The 21251-nt window shown below is 38.3% G+C and overlaps 1 protein-coding gene and 1 long non-coding RNA gene across 3 annotated transcripts in view; one reads left to right on the top strand and one right to left on the bottom strand.

Annotated features, from left to right (window-relative positions):
• Positions 1-21251, top strand: part of LOC114290822 (uncharacterized) — a 90127-nt gene that overhangs the window by 20823 nt on the left and 48053 nt on the right. The gene's annotated exons all lie outside the window — the stretch shown is intronic.
• On the bottom strand, positions 17424-20241 carry LOC145807597 (uncharacterized). Its single transcript, XR_014350837.1, has 2 exons — positions 19960-20241; positions 17424-17720 (listed from the first exon to the last, which is right to left on the bottom strand). It is a non-coding gene; the product is annotated as an uncharacterized LOC145807597 (long non-coding RNA).

Here is a 21251-nt window from a genome sequence, read left to right as displayed (position 1 = left end):
GTATTTTCAGGTAACAAAGCGATGACGTTTGAAGGAGTGCAAACTTGATCAACATGATTATACGAGTTCCTTTATTTCATGCTCGTACAATTGGCGCCATCTGTAGGAAGCAATCACCAAGAACAAACCTCTTGATTAAGTTTTTCTTTCAACTGATTTCAATGGCGCACAATGAAGACTTGCCACACTCTGCTATAGATGGGCAAACCCTAGAAGGAGGCGAAAGGCGTGAAGGCTTGCCTTTTATCCTGCCCATGGCAGAGTTAGATCCCCCGCAACGGAACCCGCAGAGGGACACACGAGAAAGACGGGGCTCTAGTCCTTGTCGCTCCCAAAGCCCTGAAAGGCAGAGGCAGAGGTTGGATCCTCAGGTTCTAGAAGATCGGGTAAGGGAGCAAGACGAATTGATACGGAGGATGGCGGCAAACATGGAGACAATGAAGCGTCAGATAAAAAGAAAGGGGTGGCAACAGAAGAGGGGCGCAAAGGCAACACAGGCTCTTACCATTCAGGAGATCGTGACAGACAAGTCACACCATCACAAGCTGAAAGTAGAAGCCTCAGGATAGACGACACACAATCAAGGACTCCTAGGATTCGCTACTCCAGGTCTGAGAGAACGAGGACTGAAAGGTCTTACACAGAAAGAAGTAGTTATTGGCCCTCGCATTTGCACCAAATGACATCTGAGTTGCCTAGGTCGGCAGACCTGCGGACAGTGCTTGAGGAAAGGGCTCGAAGAAGAGAAGAATCCTAGGCTCGCGACCCCCGCAGAGTCTTAGCGCTGCAACGATTAGCTCCTAGAATACATGGGAGTATCGAGGTTGGAATGCCAAAGCTGTGCCTTGCCAATGAACTAGCAGACAAAGCGATAGCAAGGTTGCAGAGCTCGCCATTCATTCTGGCAATAGAGAACGCACCATTACCCTCAGGCTTCTACCAGCCTAAATTCACTATTATGAGGGAAAGTCAGACCCCTACATGCACTTTCGCCACTTTCGCCAGGTTATGGCAGTATATCGGCGAAACGAGGCTTTAATGTGTATCATGTTTCCTTCCAACCTCAGTGACCTGAGTTTAACGTGGTTTGAAAGGTTGCCCGAAGGCAGCATAGCTTCATAGGCGCAACTAGCGAAGGTATTCGTGACTAGATTCAGAACGAACACCAAGATGCCTGTGAAGATTGACCAGCTTCTCTCCATAGACATGGGCAAGAAGAAAACATTGAGGTCTTACAATAACCGGTGTTGGGAGACTTTTTTATTAGATTGGAGATTGCCCCACAAACCTAGCTATCACACAGTGCAAACGAGGTTTGCCAGCTGGCAACAAATTGAGGGATTCAATGACGATGACTCCACCCCTCACAATGGAGGCCCTAATAGAGAGAGTGCATCAGCACATCCAGGTAGAAGAAGATGTCGTACGAACCAAAGCGAAAGCTGGCACAACAGCGATGTCAAACAAAAAACCTACGGCAAAAGTAAACATGGTCGGGCGAAAAGAACAACCGAGCAAGAATGGGCAAGACAGTAGAGCAAACAAAGAGGACCCCCAAGCAAGGAAGTTGAGAGTTCATACTGCCATCACCACGATATTCAATAAACCTATCACCGGATTCTTAGCGAGATACGTGACGAATCCTTCGTTCGGCGGTCTGCCAAGTTGGGAGAAGCGCAGAGGGGCTACGATGATAGGTACCGTTGCACCTTCCATGATGTAAAGGGGCACCGAACTAAAAATTGTACGCCATTGAGGCAACATCTGGAGGAGTTAGTGGTGGCACGCTACCTGGACCAGTATATAGAGGGGAGAACACAGCCGGCCCCCCAAGAACGCAACAGGCTGGATGGGATGCCGGTCAACGGTCCACCCCAAGGCATAATCAACGTAATACATGGGATCATCAAACCTGAACGGGTATGTGAGCTCAGAGGGATGATAAAAAAGGCTGAGCACTTGAGAGGGGTACTAAGTGCACAACCTACCGTCAAAAGGGAAAAAACGAATGCAACGAATGTCATTTTTTTTTTCTGACAGGGACTTAGCAAGGTTACAATGCCCTCACAACGACGCACTGGTGGTTACTTTGCGCGTCAAAAACTTCGACATCAAGCGGATCCTAATTGACCAAGGGAGCTCCTGCGAGATAATGTACTACGAGACCTTCAAGTAACTAAAATTGGAGGACAGAGACTTGGCACCCGCAACATCTCCCTTAGTCGGCTTCAACTCAATGCCAGAATGGTAGGTGGGCAAGATACTTCTGTTGGTCAAGGCAGGAACGATGACAAAACAGGTTGAAGGTATTGAAAGTCCCTTTCACTTACAACATAATCTTGGGAAGAGCATGGTTGCACGCCATGCGATCAGTGGCATCAACCTACCATCAGGTGCTATGGTTTCCTAACGAAACCGAAGTGATTGAAGAAGTCTTAGGGGACCAAATTATGTCAAAACAGTGCTTCATTACTATAAACGGCAGTCGGGCTGCAAAAGAGTTTGTACAAATGGTAGAAGAGCTAGAAAGCAACGAGCTGTTCACTGACGTCGGTAAAGCAGCCGAACAGAAGGCAATGGAAGACTTAGTAGAGGTGAGGATAGATGGAAAAAACTCAGAAAAGTTCTTTTTGCTCGGCTCGTCTCTATCCAGCACTGAAAGAATAGAGATCATGGAATTTTTGACCTCTAACATCGAAGTGTTCGCCTGGATGCCGTACAACATGCCTGGCATTGACCCAAATTTCATCTGCCATCAACTCAATGTCCATCTAAGTACTAGACTAATTATATAGCGAACTCGCCGATCGATACTCTACTACGCAGAGATAGTGGCGGAAGAAGTGGGAAACTTGCTGGAAGCAGGGGCAATCAAAGAAATACACTATCCCAGGTGGATTTTCAACACTATAGTGGTGCCAAAAAAGAACAGCAAATGGCACGTTTCTGTGGACTACAAAACAGTTAACAAAGCATGCCCAAAAGATAGCTTTTCCCTGCCACGAATAGACCAATTGGTGGACCTAACAGTAGGGCATAACCGACTTAGCTTTCTTAATGCATATCACGGTTACCATCAGATCGTTATGTATAAACCGAATTAGGAGGTCATATCGTTTACAACACCTAGAGGACTATATTGCTACAGGGTCATGCCCTTTGGCTTGAAAAACACAAGGGTTACATTTCAACGGATGATCACCAAAATGTTTGAACCATTGTTAGGCAGAACAACGGAGGCTTACATAGATGATATGGTAGTCAAAAGCAGAGATGAGGGGAACCATCTCAAGGACTTAGATGAAATGTTTCAAATTTTGAAGTCCCACAAGTTGCGACTAAACGCATCTAAGTGCACATTCGGCGTGAGGTCAGGCAAATTCCTAAGCTTTCTAGTGACCAACCAGGGTATAGAAGCTGATCCCTCTCAGATCAAAGCCATCCAAGACCTTAAGAGGCCTAACACCATCAAGGAGGTGCAGCATCTCACTGGCCTAGCAGCCGCACTAAACCAATTTATAAGTCAGTCGTCAGACAGGTATCGACCATTCTTCCAGGCACTGAAGGCCAAGTTTGAGTAGGATGATGAGTGCGACCGCGCCTTTATAAGCTTGAAAGACTAGATGACCTCTCCTCCATTGTTGGTGACTCCAGTATCGGGAGATGAGCTCTTTTTGTTCTTAACAGTTTCCCAGCATGTAGTTAGCGCAATATTGGTGAGAGCTGAGGGAATACAACACTTGCCTATCTTCTATGTGAGCAAGACATTGCTGGGCGCTGAAACAAGGTACCTGCCGTTGGAAAAGCTGGCCTTAGCTTTGATGATGGCCTCAAGAAAATTGTCGCACTACTTCCATGCCCACACCGTGATTATCTTAATGACCTTCCTTTTAAAAGCCTTTTTTGAGAGGGCGGATTTTTCTGGACGAATTTTGAAGTGTGCAGTGGAGTTGACGCATTTTGACATTAAGTTTCAACCAAGAACCGCAATAAAGGCCCAAGCTTTGGCAAACTTTGTGGCCGAGTTCGCGCCAGGGAGTCATCATGTTTACTCGATCGACTTGACTGAGGCAACTGAAAGAAGGAGGAAAAGTGTCGCAAGAATAGTGCAGCCCCCAAAGCAGGACGCCCGACTGCATGGCAAGCCATTCAGGCCTGAAGAAAGGGAAAAAGGAACAGATCGCAGCACTGCCAACAAGGACTCACCCAAAAATAAAGTCTTGAGACAGTCAGACAGTGAGGATCAAAGCCCAACAGCAGACATTAACCCGAAAAAAGGCATCAGCAATGCTTCTGATCTGAAGACATCATCAGATCCCTCCACTTGCTAAAAGCTATTCGTCGGAGAGATGTGGAAACTCTTCATGGACGAAGCATCCAATAGGCATGGTACAAGACTAGGCATAGTTCTCGTCTCACTGGATGGCCTAACAATTGAACATGCAGTCAACCTTGGCTTCCCAACATCCAACAACGAGGCGGAGTATGAAGTATTGCTAGTAGGTTTGAAATCAGCACTTTGCATGAAGGCCACCGAGCTGATAGTGCACAGTGACTCCCAGCTGGTAGTCAACCAGATTCTGGGCGACTACGAAGCAAAGGATGATAGAATGGCTAATACCAAGAGTTGGTCAGAAAAAAGATCATGAAGTTCGAAGTAGTTCGGATAGAACAAATCGATTGAGAGGAAAATAGTAAAGTAGATGAACTGGTCGGTTTTGCGTCAATGGCAGATATATCTATCTCACACCCATTGTTGATTAACTTCCTACCCAGACCAAGTATTAAAGAGCCCGAAGCAGCAGAAACATATTGTGCCGAGCTAGGCCCTTCTTGGAGGGATCCCATCATAATGTTTTTAAAAGATGGCATTTTACCTGAAGAAAAGAAAGAAGCCAATAAAATTAGAGCAAAGTCACAACGATTTTGGCTCTCCCCATCACTAGCACTGTATAAAAAATCCTTTACAAGACCTTACTTGAAATGTGTCCATCCTAGTAAGGTCGAGGCATCTTTGTTTGAAATACACGAAGGCGTCTGCGGAAACCACTAAGGGGAAAGATCGCTGGCCTACCGAGCAATTTCACAAGGGTATTGGTGGCCGTACATGCAAGTAGATTTAGAGAAATATGTCAAGAAGTGTGAGAAATGTCAGAAGTTCACACACCAAATGCATCAACCAGCTTGAGAGCTTCTACCATTGACCAGCCTGTGGCCCTTTGCAATGTAGGGCCTGGATATAGTAGGACCACTCCCAACTGCGCCAGGCAACAGAAAGTTCTTTCTCGTAGCAACGGACTATTTCACAAAGTGGGTGGAGACAGAAGCACTCGCATCTATAAAAGAAAAAGACGTCAAGAAGTTCATCTGGTAGAACATCATAACTCGGTTCGGTATACCCAAGGCTTTAATATCCAACAACGGCACTCAGTTTGATAGAAAAATCTTTAGGGGCTTTTGTGAAGAATACAAAATAGAATTCTACAACTCTACACTGGCGTACCCCCAAGCTAGTGGCCAAGCTGAAGCTTCTAACAAAGTAGTCTTAGATGGTCTGAAGAAGAGGTTAGAAAGAGCAAAAGACAAGTGGGCTGAAGAATTTTCCCATGTTTTATGGGCTTACTGTACCACACCTCAGCGGTCAACTGGCAAAACACTTTTTTCTTTGGCCTATGGCATGGTGGCAGTAATTCCCCTAGAAGTGGGCCTCCCCACTATTAGGAGAACAAATTTTGATCCAAACTTGAATGGTGAGGCCATAGCCTTAGAACTCGACTCCGCAAAAGAAAGAAGAGAAAGGGCATTGGTGCACATTGCCTCATATCAACAAGAGTTGTCCAGAAAATACAACAAAACAGTACACCTAAGACAATTCAAGATTGGAGATTGGGTATTGCGCAAAGTAATGGGCAATGCTTTGGTACCTAGAGATGACAAGTTAGGACCTAACTGGGAAGGACCATACAAAGTGATTGGTTTAGTGGGAAAAGGGGCATATCACTTAGAAGATATGAACAGCAAAGCTATTCCTAGGCCATGGAACACAGCCAATCTTAAACTATTTTATTTTTAGTTTTTTCTTAAAAACACTTGTAAGTTTTCTTTTGCAATAAAACAAGTAGTTTTTTTTTTTCTAGTAAAAATATTTTTTTCCTTTGTTTGTAAAAGGTGTTCATATTTATTGTCGACTGGGGGTAATTACGAAGGTTGGCAGGCTTGACCAACACTTAGTTCTCTTCTTCAGCAGAGATAAAGATCTAGGCTCAAGAAGGTTGGCAGGTTTGACCAACACCTTTAGTTCTTCGGCCGATGTAAGGATCTAGGCTCAAGAAGGTTGACAGGTTTGACCAACACCTTTTGTTCTTCAGCCGAGATAAGGATCTAGGCTCAAGAAGGTTGGTAGGTTTGACCAACATCTTTAGTTCTTCGGCCAAGATAAGGATCTAGGCTCAAGAAGGTTGACAGGTTTGACCAACACTTAGCTCTTTAGCCGAGATAAGAATCTAGGCTCAAGAAGGTTCGCAGGTTTGATCGACAAATCTTTCTCCTTCAGCTGAGATAAGGATTTAGGCTCAAGAAGGTTGGCAGGTTTGACCGACACTTAGTTCGTCCCTTAAGCCAAGATAAGGATCTACGCTCAAGGAAGTTGGCAGATGTGATTGAACACTTAGTTCGTTCTTCAGCCGAGATAAGGATTTAGGCTCAAGTAAGTTTGCAGGTTTAATCAAACCTATTTTCTTTTAGCCGAGCTAAGGATCAAGGCACACATTTCGGTCACAAAGGTTTTGTAATTTTTCAAGTTATTTTTTAGCCGAGATAAATATCTCGGTCGAAAAAGGTGGGCAAGATAAGGAACGGCCGAGCTAACCAGGCCGGCTAGGCTTGCATTAAAGATAATACACTATAAAGAGTGAAAAAAGACAGATTTTATTCATTGGTAAGTAATTACAAAAGGTGGGGCGTTTAGCCTAGTTACATTGCAAACAAAAAGAAAAGAGAAAATGAGCCTTAGGTAAAAAGGTCGTCAAGGTCAATGTTCAGGTCAACCCGGACCTCACCACTGGGTAGCCCGGTTTCGGCGGTTGTCTCCTGAGGTAGGTTAGCCAAGGGCACCCCGTCAACCGTGCTTGGCATAGGCTGGGTGAGCGGATCCACCCGAGCAGGCTGAAGACCGGGGTCAGTGTTAGCAGTTGGGGCATTATTTAGATCAGAGGTTTCTTTTTCCTTCCCCGCCTGAAGGAACTTCTGTTGGACCGCGGCTACATAGTCTGTCACATAACTGGGTATAAAGTGAGGGGGAGGGTTGAGAAAGGCTTCAGAATCAGGCCCATGACCGAGCTTGGCAACGGCAGCTTTCCACTCACACTTAAAAAAGATGTCTTTCGACGCCTTGCATTGCTGGACGTAGAGCTCCTCACCTTCTTTGAAACTGTGCTCTTCAGCGTTCTCCATTTTCTTCTGCAATGCTTTTATTTTGGCATCTTTTTTCTTCTCGAGCTTGGCCATCTCTCGAAGATAACGATCCTTCTTTTCGTCCAGAGCTTTGTTCTTATCTGCCTCAGCAGCAGAAACCTGCTCAGCCAATTGGTCCTGGTCAGCTTTTAGCTCGGCGAACTTTGCTCGTAGTTCTTTAAGCTCGGCTTCTTTGGCCTTGCCTTCAACAATGGCCGCCTTGGCCATTCTTCTTAATTCAAGCACGCGCTCGTGCGCGATCTAGTTCTTTTGCACGGCCTACAGAACATTTACCGTTAGAAGAATCGAGAGAGAAGTTAGTGGCAAAACCAGAACATAGGTAGAATTCAGCGTTACTAGAATTAGCGATTTGTTGGCAGATCGTATGGCCTTCAGCTCGGTTAGATGGGCGTGGTGCTCTATGTCAGCTGGAAGGCAGACATTTTTTTCCAAGTTAAATGCCAGAAGATGGTCTTTTTCAGCGCAAACAGAATCAGACTTAGTCATGACTCGGCCCTTAAAAAACACAACTGGTGCCCACGCTGGAGGAGGAGATGGGGTAGCTCAATGTTTACTTGTGGGTGTTTCAGGGAGCATGGCCTGAGGCTGCTTGGCGTCTTCTTTATCAACCAAACGCTGTGTTTGGTCGGCCGAGGTACGCGGTCTCTTATTAGGCCAGGATGACGAGGCTCTAGTGGTTGGAAGGGCGACCACGGCCTCACGAGCGTTACCAGCTGGGGGCAACTCGGTCTGGACCTCAACTGTGGAAGCAGCGGTCTGCTGGGTAATAAGGGCGTAGACAGCTCGCCTCTTTGCCATCTCATATTCTTTAGTGAGTGGGATTAGGTTGATTTGGGGGAGAGTGGGGTTTGGCTCGGGTGAAGGAGGAAGTCGGTTACTTTGGTTTTTCTCTTACCGCTGTAACAGTAGAACAGTTGTACGTCGAGCAGCTCGATCCAGTCTCGATGCCGGTATCGTAGCGCGGCTCGGATCGCGTCTTGATTCACGTAAGTGTAAGTTGATTTCAGGTGGTTCAAATCTGCATAATGAACAAAGAACACAAGGGTTAGTACGACAGTTATTTTTGATAACAAATAAAGATGAAACCGAGCTGTCCTTACCAGCTGTCCCCTTGTTCCAGTTGATGTTATAGCTCGGTATTTGGGCTTTATGATCTTCAAAGTTCCCAGACACCCAAAGAAAATCATCGTCGTTTAGATCTTTATCAAGTGTGTTCTTGATGATTTTCTCTCAGCCCTTTCTTACTCTAAGACAATATACCCAATCGTCATCATTCTGACCGAGCGAATATTGATGAAAAAGCTCAACCAGTCCGAGGTTGAGGCCAAGACGGCGATTTAGTTTGGCTATGCCATTTATTATTTTGTAAGTATTGAAAGATAGTTGTGTGGGGCATAGTCTGGTTTGCCTAAGAAATTCATAGATCAAGGGTTGGACTGGGAACCGAAGTCCCCCCTCTACAATAGACACCATGGTGAATGGAACAAATCCTGACTTGCCCCATGGCATGGTGTCTAGCTCGGCTAAGGAAAGATGGACGTCATCTGAGATGTGGTATTCTTTTCGAAATTCTGCCATGGCTCTAGGTGAGTCCACTAGGAATTGGTATTTACCCATTATACTTAAAAATTGTTATATTAAAAATGAACATGGCAGCCTAGCTCGGCACTGGTGTGACTTTGGATGGCTCGGTTGAGCAAAATCGCCCAGGGGCAAAGTATAAGGGTGTGCTTGGCCAACCTAGTCAAGTCTGCAAAGTGGAAATAAAAAGTGTTATGCCCAAATAACTGGACCGGGCTAAGTAAATAGGCAAAAGTAAAATAAGCCTAGCTCGGCTATATCTGGGTTAGAGACAGTTTCCAGTTCGGCTGTGAAACAGAGCCAACTCAAGGTTTATAGCACGGTTGGTGATCAATGCACAAGGTTATAGTGCGCTTTTAGTTCGGTCAAGTACAAGCCTAAAGGTCGCAAACAAGTTCCTAGTTCAGTCACAGCACAATTTTGGATCAAAACCATGTTTTAAACTGATTCAAAATCCATCTAGTGTGTTTTTAGGCTTGAGCGTGAGGTTTTGGATTTAAACTTAACGCTCTAGTGTATATAAATACGTATATATAGGGATTAAGTGCTGGAATTATAGAAATTAATATTATAGAAATTAATAAAAAGGAACACCAGCAAAAGGAAGCAAGAGGCATTAACAACTTACGGGTTTAAAGCAAGAAGCTAGAATCCAACCAACAATAGGGCAAGTGAAGCGGATGATATGGCTACTTGGTTTGGGACTAGAGCACAGGAGGCACAGATGTGGAACTCGGAAATATAAGGGAGAGAAGATCAACAGTAAGAGTGCTTAGTTAAAGAAGTGGGTTTTGTATAGGCATGAAAACGGCGAGAATTTTTCGAACGTTTTTTGATAAATGTGAGACGGCTGTCACTGTACGGAGAAGCAATGGACGTGTGCCATGTGTCCTAGTAAGGACACGATGTCGGGTACGCGAAACGACACGCAGTGTAACAGGCACGGTTCTAGCAAACCGAGTTACCTAGAGATGGACATGTCTATAGTTCTGATAGAAGTATTTTAGTTCGGTTGGGTTGCTTTTGGTTCAGTTGGTTGGAATATCTTAGCACGGCTTGAGAAGAATAATCCCAATCATGCATTGCAAATGGAATTGAGGGGCAATTGAGAGGGCAATTTATGTGCAAATTAGGCTAAGCTAAGACCATCTATTGGATGGACCGAGCTAGGTATACACTCTTGGTCGTTAGGATGCACTGTGGGCGGAAATGAGAATGGAGTAAGCTCGGTCGTGGATTGGGCGGATATTCGGCCCAAGGTTTAGACCGAGGTGGTTATGTTTGACCCAAGCTGGATCGGGGTACCGAACTGGTTTTCTCGGTCAAATATTCCTGGTTCTGTCTGGCCTGGGGCAAGGCCATGCTAGCTCAGATGAGCTACTACCAAGCCGAGGTAAGGAGGTTCGAGCCATCTCACTTGGTTGGTAGTGAGTAAGGTGTTATCAGGATAGGTATTATCCTTAGAAGTATGATTCCTACGAGGACTCTTATAAGGAGAATTGGAGTCCTACTAGGATTGAGCCATGCGGAATCTATAAAAGCTCATGATAGGACTTATGTACAGGTATCACAATTTCTACTCTCGAATACACAGAGCTTTTGTCTATTGTCTACTTGCTGACTTAGGTATGGGAGAGGTATCTGACACACACCCGCCGGTTAGCTCACGTTTGTGTTTTCAAGTAACAAAGCGACGACGTTTGAAGGAGTGCAAACTTGATCAATAGGATTATATGAGTTCCTTTATTTCATGCTCGTACAATGCTCCTTTTGCTTTAAGAAAGAAAATAATTTGTCCTGTTTCCGTCAACATACTGTTTTTCTATCTCATTTTGTACAAATCTTTCTCTCTTCACAATTAAGTAATCTTCTCTCTCTCTCTCTCTCTCTCTCTCTCTGGCAAAGTGCTCCTTTTGTTTTAAGAAATAAAATAATTTGTCCTGTTTCTAACATACTGCTTTTCCTATCTTATTTTGTACAAATCTCTCTCTTCACAAGTAAAGAGAAATTAGTTAAAAATAGCTTGAAAATGAGTCGAACAGATTGTTCAAACTTAATTTTATAACTCAATGAACTTAAAATTATATTTAAATTTGACTTATTTATATAATAAAATGAGTTTTTAATGAATTGAATTCAAATAAAGTTGAAGTAGCTTAATAATTTGTAATACATATAAATTTATTGATTTAAGTAATAAATTATTCAAACTTCATTTAAAAATTTAACGAATTTAAAATTAAATTTAAATTTAATTTATTTACATAATAGCGAGTATACTTTGAACGAATTTTTAATAAACTAAATACGAATTGAACCGGAGGCCAAAGAGGAGGTTAATAAAATCCTTTTCGGGCTCCACAAAGAGAACCTTGTTGGAGTTGGTGTCTACGAGGAGCTTTAAACTTATTTTTGAATTTGTAGTTGTTGTAGCCATATCTGAGACTGCGGAAATGTGTAAGAGCATATCCAGTAAAAATAGTTAAAATAGTTATTTAAATTTTTTTATTATTATTTTACGTAGTCATTTTTTTACTATATATTCCAATAAGGTTATGTACTTTAGTTATCTTCCTTCTTTTAAATATTATTTTTTATTCTTTCTTCTTTCAAATATAGTATTTATTAAAAAAAAAAAAAAAGTTGAAGAGCACACCTGTTCAGAGATCAACACGAGGAAGGAAGAACATAATAAAAAATTATGAGGCTAGAACACTGTGCCTCATCTTCTTTGACGAGTTACTGTAACTTAAAATTATTTTAGCAAACTTCTGATGAGACTGTTGGAGACTCATTTTCGAGCTTAAAACTGACTAAAATAACAAAATTGGTGATATAACGATTTTGCTAGAGATGCTCTGAGCAATAACTGAGGATACTCCTTTGTCTGACTGCTTACTCCTTTGTTTAATGTTGCTTTTAGTGGGCATTCTCTCGTTTTGTTTTTAAAAAGGTTATTTTCTATTTTTTTAATTTTTTTTTCATGTTCTAGTTTTTTTTTTTTTTTATATATATATACATATTCATGTACCGTTGCTTTAAATAAAAATGTAGCATTATTGTTTGTGATAAACGTATTTTATTTTATTTTATTTACTTGTTTTCACAAAATAAATACTAGGTGTATAAGGTCTATCACTTGTTTTTTTTTTTTTTTTTTATTTATTATTTTTTTAAAAAAAAGAAAGTCCTACCACATCACATAAGAAGTGAAATTTTTTGATAAAATATTTAAATATTCTTTTTTTTTAATCCTATTTTTAAAAAATTAAGTAATAAAATAATTTCAATTTCAAAAGGTGCTATCGTAGAAACCAACCACATCCCTTTCCCTCCCTCTATCGCAGAGTGCTAAGAATGATTTGTCCTGTTTCACTCAGCATACTGCTTTTCCTATTTTATTTTGGCCTCTTTTTTTTAAAACCTCTTTTAGGTTAATTACTTTTTTTTTTATTTTACATATTTTTTTAAAAAAATTAAAAAACATTAAAAATTTAAGGCCCCATTTGATGGAGCTTTCAAAATATAATTTCACACTCACTTTTGAGTGTGGTGTTTGTTTAGTATTTTTAAAAATTAATTTCACACTCACTTTTGAAAACTCTTTGTAATGCGGGAAAATTTGGACTAACTGGTCGTCTTCTCAGACGTTGAGCCAATTGACCGGAGCAGTACTATTATTTTATTTTATTTTATTTTTATAATTGGCACCTGGTATTTTTTATATTTTAAATAAAAAAATTTCAGAATTTTTAATTTTTTTTTATGAGTTTGGAATAGAATTTTGAGTTGTGTGTTTGGTTATAAGTTGTAAGTTTTTTAATCAAATATCACATGTCACATCAAAAATTTCCTATTCAATTCAAAACTCTTTTCAAAATTCATTCACTAAACAAATTTTTCACACTCAAATCATAATTCTAAAACTCATAAACTCAAAATATAATTCTATTTTCAAATTATATTTAGAAAATTCTACCCAGCGCAACCTAACTTTTCACTTATTTCCTAAAACAAAACAAATCTCTCTCTTCACAATTAAGTAATATTCTCTCTCTCTCTCTCTCCCACGCTGAGCGCTCCTTTTGCTTCAGGAAATAAAATAAGTTGTCCTCTTTCCATCGGCATTTTGCTTTTCCTATTTTATTTTGGCCTACTTTATAAAGATAGTTATAATTAATTTTTTTGTTAAAAGTTGATTTTTGTGAGAGAAAAAAGTGTGTTATAATCTAAAAAGTAGATTATAATTCACTTCCCAAAAGATCCCTTTGTATAAATCTCTCTCTTCACAAGTAAAGCAAAAAGTTAAAAAGTAGCACGAAAATGAGCCGAATAGACTGTTGAAACTTGATTTTATAATTTAATGAGTTTAAAATTATATTTAAATTTAATTTATTTATATAAGGAGATAAGTTTTTAACGAGTTGAATTCGAATAAAGTTTAAGTAGCTTAATAATTTGTAGTACATATAAATTAATTGAGTTAAGTAATAAATTATTTAAATTTCACTTTAAAACTTAACAAATTTAAAATTGTATTTAAATTTAACTTGTTTACATAACGAATTGATTTCAAATAAATTTTTAATGAACTAAGTTAAACCAAAATAATTTAATTCGCTTAACAATCCTAGTTAAAAGTCACTCAATATAATTTTGTAATGGAAAAAAGGACATCTTACCAATTCTTAACTCATGAGGTTTACTTTTAAATTTTAATCAATAAAGGCAACATATCACATATTTATAGTAGTTTTTTAAAATTAATTTGTCCTTACAGTTCTCTCACAAATATATGTATATATATATATATATATAAATGTTTCAAGAACCATCACCAGATCAAGTCAATGGATCTTTACATCTTTCGTTGTCTCACTGGGAGGTTTTTTCAATTTCAATCTCTCTACTTACGAAAAATGCTTGGGAGCATTAGTGCTCCCACTAATTAGGTGGCAGTGGGTTCCGTCATTAATGATGTGATGTTTTGGTCTTGGAGTTGTATTTTTTTTTTTACTTTTTTAATGCATTAGTGCTATTAGTGGTGATGTTTTTAGTGGGATAAATCATTGTTGCTCTACTTACATATAGGTATTATTCCGCTTATATTTTTTAAAAAAATTTCTCTCATTCTTTAAGAATTTTTTTTATATTAATTATTATATATTGTATTTGATTTTCATCATTATTATCACAAAACTTTTTACTAATTTAGAATTTTCACCTGAACCACGGGCCAGAGGCCCAGTAATTTTGGGCCTATGGTTCTTAGAACATGCACTAATGAACCTTTTACAGTGAACTAAAATAATTCCCATGATTTTGAAAATTATTCATTAATTCTTCACATTGCTATGAATATGAGTAGTCAACCTTAGGCATAATATTTCATGTTCTCAAAAAAAAAAAAAAAAAAAAAAACCCTTTGGCATAATATTTATACAAATTTCAAACTCCTTAATTAACAAAAATCGTAGCCCTAATTAGGGTTATAAATATTGATAAACACCTCCCGTTTGAAATTTTAAATTTTTGATATTCATGAATATATAATTATATTACTGAAACAAGCAGTAGTCTGACACCTTTATTTAAAATGACACCCAAAATTATAATAAACAACTTAACGTAAAACATCACAAATTTTGAATTTTTACAGTTGATATTTACCGATCTATAAACTAATACTATTTAATAATATTGACCAATATTTAAAATTGTTCCTAGAATTTGTAATAAACAAGGTGAAAGTAATAACTTTTTATTTATTTTAAAGCAAAGTAAACAATGTTGACATCATTTTCTTCTATCTATTAGACCATTTTCAATTCTTCATCAAATTTAAATTTGATAAAAAATTAATGAAAACAGTACTCCAACTATTTTATTAGTTTGGTATCAAATGAAGAAAGCTATGGAGACACATTTTTGGGATCGTGTCATATGGTCGAGGTGTTGGCCGAAGTGCCACGTGGACGAGCCAGATTGCCGAGGTGATTGTGGTATTACCGAGATATAGTGTGGTAATACCGGAATCCGAGATGTTTTGATAGAAGACAAGAATCCTAGATAAGTGAGGCGCTTAGTTCGGATAGGGATGAGGCTCTTGAGCAGTTTATCCATATCTAATTAAGAGTCCGAGATAAGTGTTGTGCTTGAGTCCTATGAAGTGAGACTTCTAGGGGACGAGGGCATTGCCAGCTATAAAAGTGAGGCACCCCCAAGAGTCTAAGGTATGCTTTTTCTTATACACTGTTAATTGAGTTGATATCTATGAGAGATAAGTGACTGACTTGATCGTCGGAGTACCTTCGAGTGGAACCATGGTATGCTTATCTTCTTGTGTGCAGGTGCTTGGTTTAATCTATTCTGCCGTGTGTTCTCTAGCCAAGTTTCCTGTTTGATTGTTAGGTCGGAACTCAACACCCACAATTTGGTGCCGTCTGTAGAAACTTAGTAAAGAATAGATGGCTAACGCTGGACAAAAGGTAAGAGTCAGGGATGGCATACACAGTGAGGAAGGGGAGTACATGGATCCAAATGCTGGAGGAGGAAACAATGACGAAAAAGTGCAAGAAGTAAATCCTGAAGCAAACAATGCCGACAACGAGAGCAACTTCTAAGTATGGAAAGAAAGATGCCTGAGAAAAGACGACAAGGTGAAGGACTTGGCAAACAAACTGATGGACTTACAAACTGTGGTGAACTTCATGATGCAGAATAAAGTGATGCAACCAGCGTTGTCCTTACCGGCAACGCTGACCCCAGTAGCAAACGACGGCGCCCAGAGGGAGGGATAGGTTGTTGTACCAACCGTCCCACATCATGAGAAGAGGGCTGGGAACTCACTATGACGGTCACAGAATGCCGGGCGGACAGAAACACGACAAGAGGAGTCACATAGAACCCTAAGGACTAGAGGAACCCATATCAGGAGATCTTGACAGATCAACAAGTAGGGCCTGTGCTTTGACGATGTAATAGATGTGGAGAAATCCAAACATACACATCCCAACATTGGAAGCAACGCACCAAAGAGACTGAAATCAACCGATAGCCGAGCTCCTGGGCGGACGAAGGAAGACTTGCAAGATTACCTCCAGAGGAATAGGCAGAGAGCCAAGGTAATGTCCATTGCTCAACCAAGAACATCTTTCTAGGTAGAGTTGGATGCATTAGAGGCACGAAAGAGATTTAGTATATCGAGGTTCCAAATTTATGATGGTAAGTCAGAACTTTCATGTTGGTTTATATTTAAATGCAATGTCTCTGTGAAGTGGAAACGAGCAGTTGTTATGCAAGGTGTTTCCATCAACATTTGGGGAAACAACATTAGATTGGTTCCTCAAATTGTCAAAGGGATGCATCAAGAATTGGAAAGGCCTGGCCAAGATATTTGTGGCCAGGTTTGTTACAAACAGATTGCAGCTATTAAGGGTCGATTCCCTATTGCCCCTGAAGATTGACGATGGCGAAAGCCTTAGGGCTTACGCCAAGAGATACTACAAGGTTTACAATCGAATACCAGTTTGTAACCAGGAATTTGCAGTCGTGTCTTTCAAGAACGACTTGTAAAATGATTGCCCACTTCGGCAATCCCTTACAAAGACCCTCCCAAAGAGCATGGAGGACCTCATGGCAAGGATTGAAAAGTATGCAAGGATAAAGGAAGACAAGAAAATAAAGAAGGCAAGTGTAGTAAAGCAAGAGAAGAGAAACGACTCACTAAAGCGCAATCGAGGAAATATCGGCACCGACAGGCCAGAATTAGGATTGAAGGCTATGCAAGTTGTGAGCATAGTTTTCAGGATCCCAATCTACAAGATCTTGGAGGAGATCAAGAATCAGCCTACTTTAGGGCACCGCAGAAGACCTCGATGGAGTACATTGACAGGAACCCTGAGAAGAATTGTGCTTACCATGACAAGAATAGGCACATGACTTAAGGGTGTCGGACTCTGAAACAACACTTGGAGGACCTGGTTAGGAAGGGACACCTGAGAGACTTGATAGACAAGGCAAAGACAAGAGAGGAATAGGCGAAGCTGGCCCAGGCACCGGCAGCAGAACCACCACCCTTGCGCCATAGGCAAATGGACCATGAGTTATCAACGTGATCCACAGAAGGTCAATGCAAACGAGATCCAATGAGAGACACAGAGCGTAAGACATCTGTAGTATGTCGTCTAAGCCCAACAGAAGAAGCCTCGGATTGAGGGACATCGGGGGCCGACGATCTCGTTCACGGACGAAGACCTAGATATGGTGTAACATACGCACAACGATGTTCTGATAATGACACTGAAGATTAGAGACTACTAGGTAAGGCGTATACTAATTGATCAAGGCAACTTGTAACGCCCCGTATTTTATTACTCGGACAACCTTACCAATATTCATTAATTAAGTCTATTTACAAATAACATTTCATTCTTGGATGATATGATGAATAATTAAATATACATAATCCCTCTTGTTATACAACAATGACATTTACATACAAATAAAAAAAATGCCTTGAGGCTTACAATAAAAGAGAAGATACTACTTTTTACAAAAAAATAGCACTCAGCCAAACAACAAATGAAGTAGTACAATCCATCACTACATTACACTTATGAAATGGTAAAAACCATTGTTTGATCTTCAAATCCGAAAAGCATTCCCTGTACACATGTACATGTAAGGGGTGAGCAACCACTAGCTTACCAAGCAATCTCATATTAAAACATTAGAAGATATACGGGTACCAAAATACTCATACATATATGTGAAATCATATCATGTTAAAACTATATGATTTTATTACATAATCTCTTATATCTAATTTATTTAATTAACCATAACAAGTTAACTTAAATAAATAAACATGTTTCAATAGAAACAGGACATCCTTTTCAATTCATTCAATTATCTCACTATCAATTGAATCAAATAATTAAACAATTCATCAAATCCATTTTATACGGTCTTACAAGATGAATGCATATGCCATGTCATACTCAAAATATTTTTTTCATCTTTTGAAAATTTTACGCACAATGCCATTTTGAAAATACATTAATCCAACAATTTTAATAAAATTCCAAGATGGTAAATACGACTCAGGTAATCCCTAGGCTGGTGTCTGCAAGTAGACTATACAAGTACTACTAATTTTTCATTTTTACCAGTATTAACTGGAAGGCTCGACACTTGTAATCTGTCATTTTTACCAGTATTAAATGGAAGGTTCGACACCTATCATTTACACTACATTTCAAGACTTACGATCGTATTTACCCCAAAATCATTACATGAAAACTTGTTTCCCAACATTCCTTTCTCAATACAAAGTTTTCAAATCAAATTTCAAAGCTTATCATTATCAAATTAAATGATATGCCAATGCAATGATTAATAATACAATACAATATTTCTTCCACTTTCAATACTTCCACACAATATTCCTATTCTGATCAAAATTCTCATTTCTCATTTCAATATAATTTCTCAAGATGAATATAAATAATTTTATTCCAATTCATCCATGGGACAACATAATTCCCATACTTAGTGTAATCTCAACCATTTAGTCACTTCAAGACTATATCAACATTTTGAATAACAATTTTTAAAACTTAACAATTCTCATATTCTATGAAAACCATCATTTATATGTAAAAAAATAAATAATTTTTCAAATATCATTTATTTTGGTGCACAAAATAAATATAACAACATCTTCAAAAATTGTCAACATGTTTCTTAAAAACTTCCAATTTTTAGGTTTTTTCACCAAAATCACTCATCTTCATTTATTGAAAGAAAGTCACCAAAAACATCTCTCTTCAATCCTCATAGTTCAAAACCCTCAATTTGTATTTTAAAAGGAACAAGAAAGTAAACCCACTTTAAAAAAAAATCTCTCATCTTTTTTAATCAACAATCAATTTTCAAAACAAATCAAAGGATAATTTCGAAAATCATCTAGATCTTGCAAAAACATTTATATAACTCAAAGGAAATCCCTACTTATTAAACTTTACCATTTCCATCATACTATGTCAAAAGTTATGGTCTAATCTTAATTACACACTTTTAACCATAACGGATATAACCTTTTAACCAAAACTAATTTAATCCACTAGATTAGTAAGTTTATTATATTCAAAAAATTTCAAATTAACAATACCAAACCTAACTTCACATGCCTCATCCCTCAAACATAACTATATTTCAACATAATCATTTTTCATGCCAAGCTATTTAAAGAGGTAATATTTTTACCAAATTCTCTACCAATAACAATTTCACAACTTTTTCTAAAATTACTTAACCAACATGATATTTACATCAAAATTATGAAATATGCCCAATAGTAACATTTTCAAGGTTATAAGTTTGAAAGTCCACATTTCACATTTTTATTTTCATAAAAATGAACACAACTTAATCATCAACATATCATCTTTTATAAAATATCATGAATATAACACTTTTAGAGTTTTTAATCCTAAAACAATTCTATAATTCCTACTTAAGCATTTACTCCATATTCCTCAACATCAATTTATTTTTCTTCTCAAAAATAAATTCCAAAACTCAAAGATGAAATAAATATTTCAACATTATTTTTTCAAAATAAATTATCTAACCATGATATGAGGTAGATACAACTCATACAACTATTTATTTTATTTTATTTTTGAATTTTTAACAAGTATTTCTAACACAAGATGATTTTTCCAAATCAATTTCAAAATAACAATATTCTTAACACTTCAACCTAATTTTTCTTTCAAAAATTACCAAACAAAAATCTGAAATATATATATATATATATGCAATACCTCTTATAATGACATATTTTCTCAAAATAACCCTTACATAACTTTAATGTAAAAATATGAAAAAAGTCCCTACCTCAAATATGAAGAAAAGCTAATCCGAAAATGCAAACATCACCCGATCATGGATCCGAGATCACTATTGCGAAGATCACGACAAGTTTTCCGACTTTCGTGTACAACACTTTGGCAAAATCTCACTCTAAAGACTCCCATTTCAAGCTCAAAGATTGAGCATCAATGGAAAAATAAAGAGGGAGAGAGAGAGAGAGATTGGTCTTTTTCACAACTTTTTCCATAAATCTGCTCACTCCAATTCCCTCATTTGACTGTATTAAGCTGCCTAATAGGTTCAAGAGTGGGCCGATGTCATCTCTTTTTCGTTTTCTTTTTTTTTTTTTTAAATATCCCACCGAGAGAGATAGAGATGACAGCCATATGAACTTCTTCTTTACCCTCTTTTTTATTTTATTTTATTTCCACTGAAAACCTCTCTTAGCCCCCACAGAGAGAGAAAGTCATCATATATTCTCTTGATGTGTATTTTCTTTTCTTTTTTTTAACTTTAAAACAATGATGTCCCTTATCTCCCCATGTGTGTGTCTTTCCCTTTTTCTAACCTTTTTTTCTCTCTCAAAAATGCTCTCAGCCAAAAACCTCCACCATTACACAAAACTCATTTTTTATATTATCTCTATCTCTTTTTCTTTTAGAGATCCCTTCTGTCAGCCACTCAATTTTCTTTTGATCATTGCTCATCTATGAGCTCTCGCAAATCATCATTCTCCACAGCCTTTCTTTATTCCACACTCATCATCAAATATTTATTATAATCCTATATAATAAATAATAACAATTCTTAAGGTGGTTACTACCAATCACTTAATTAAAAAGGACCAAACATTTAAACATGAGTCATTAAACAAACTCAAATTAAATTAAATCTAAATCATGGGTCTCTCTCATAAGTCAAACATGGTCCAATTATATACCAAAATAGTCTCAACAAATTTATCTCAAATCCTGGTCCGAACACCCAAAACTCAATTTCAAATTCTGCTATAAATTAAATTGAACACCAATCAGTCCGTGAATTTTAATAAATTAAAAACTCATCATTTAATTCTAAAATTTTTATCCAACGTGCTAGACTCATATGGGAACAACATATAAAAATTTCATAATTTTCTGAGATCGGGAACTATTTTTACAAAATACAAAACTGAACTATTTTTGCACAGAATTTGCACAGTAATCAAATTTGAAAATTTGCTTAATTACATTATGCACCAGCTATTTAATTTTTTTTGGGGGGTCATTACAACACTCTTGTGACATCATGTATATCAAATGTTACAAGAAGTTCGC

Source organism: Camellia sinensis, chromosome 14 (genome assembly GCF_055761805.1).
Source record: "Camellia sinensis isolate YWXY chromosome 14, ASM5576180v1, whole genome shotgun sequence".
Lineage (NCBI taxonomy): Eukaryota > Viridiplantae > Streptophyta > Magnoliopsida > Ericales > Theaceae > Camellia > Camellia sinensis.
Note: the sequence above shows the minus strand (reverse complement) of the source record. Positions and strands in the feature narration are given on the sequence as shown.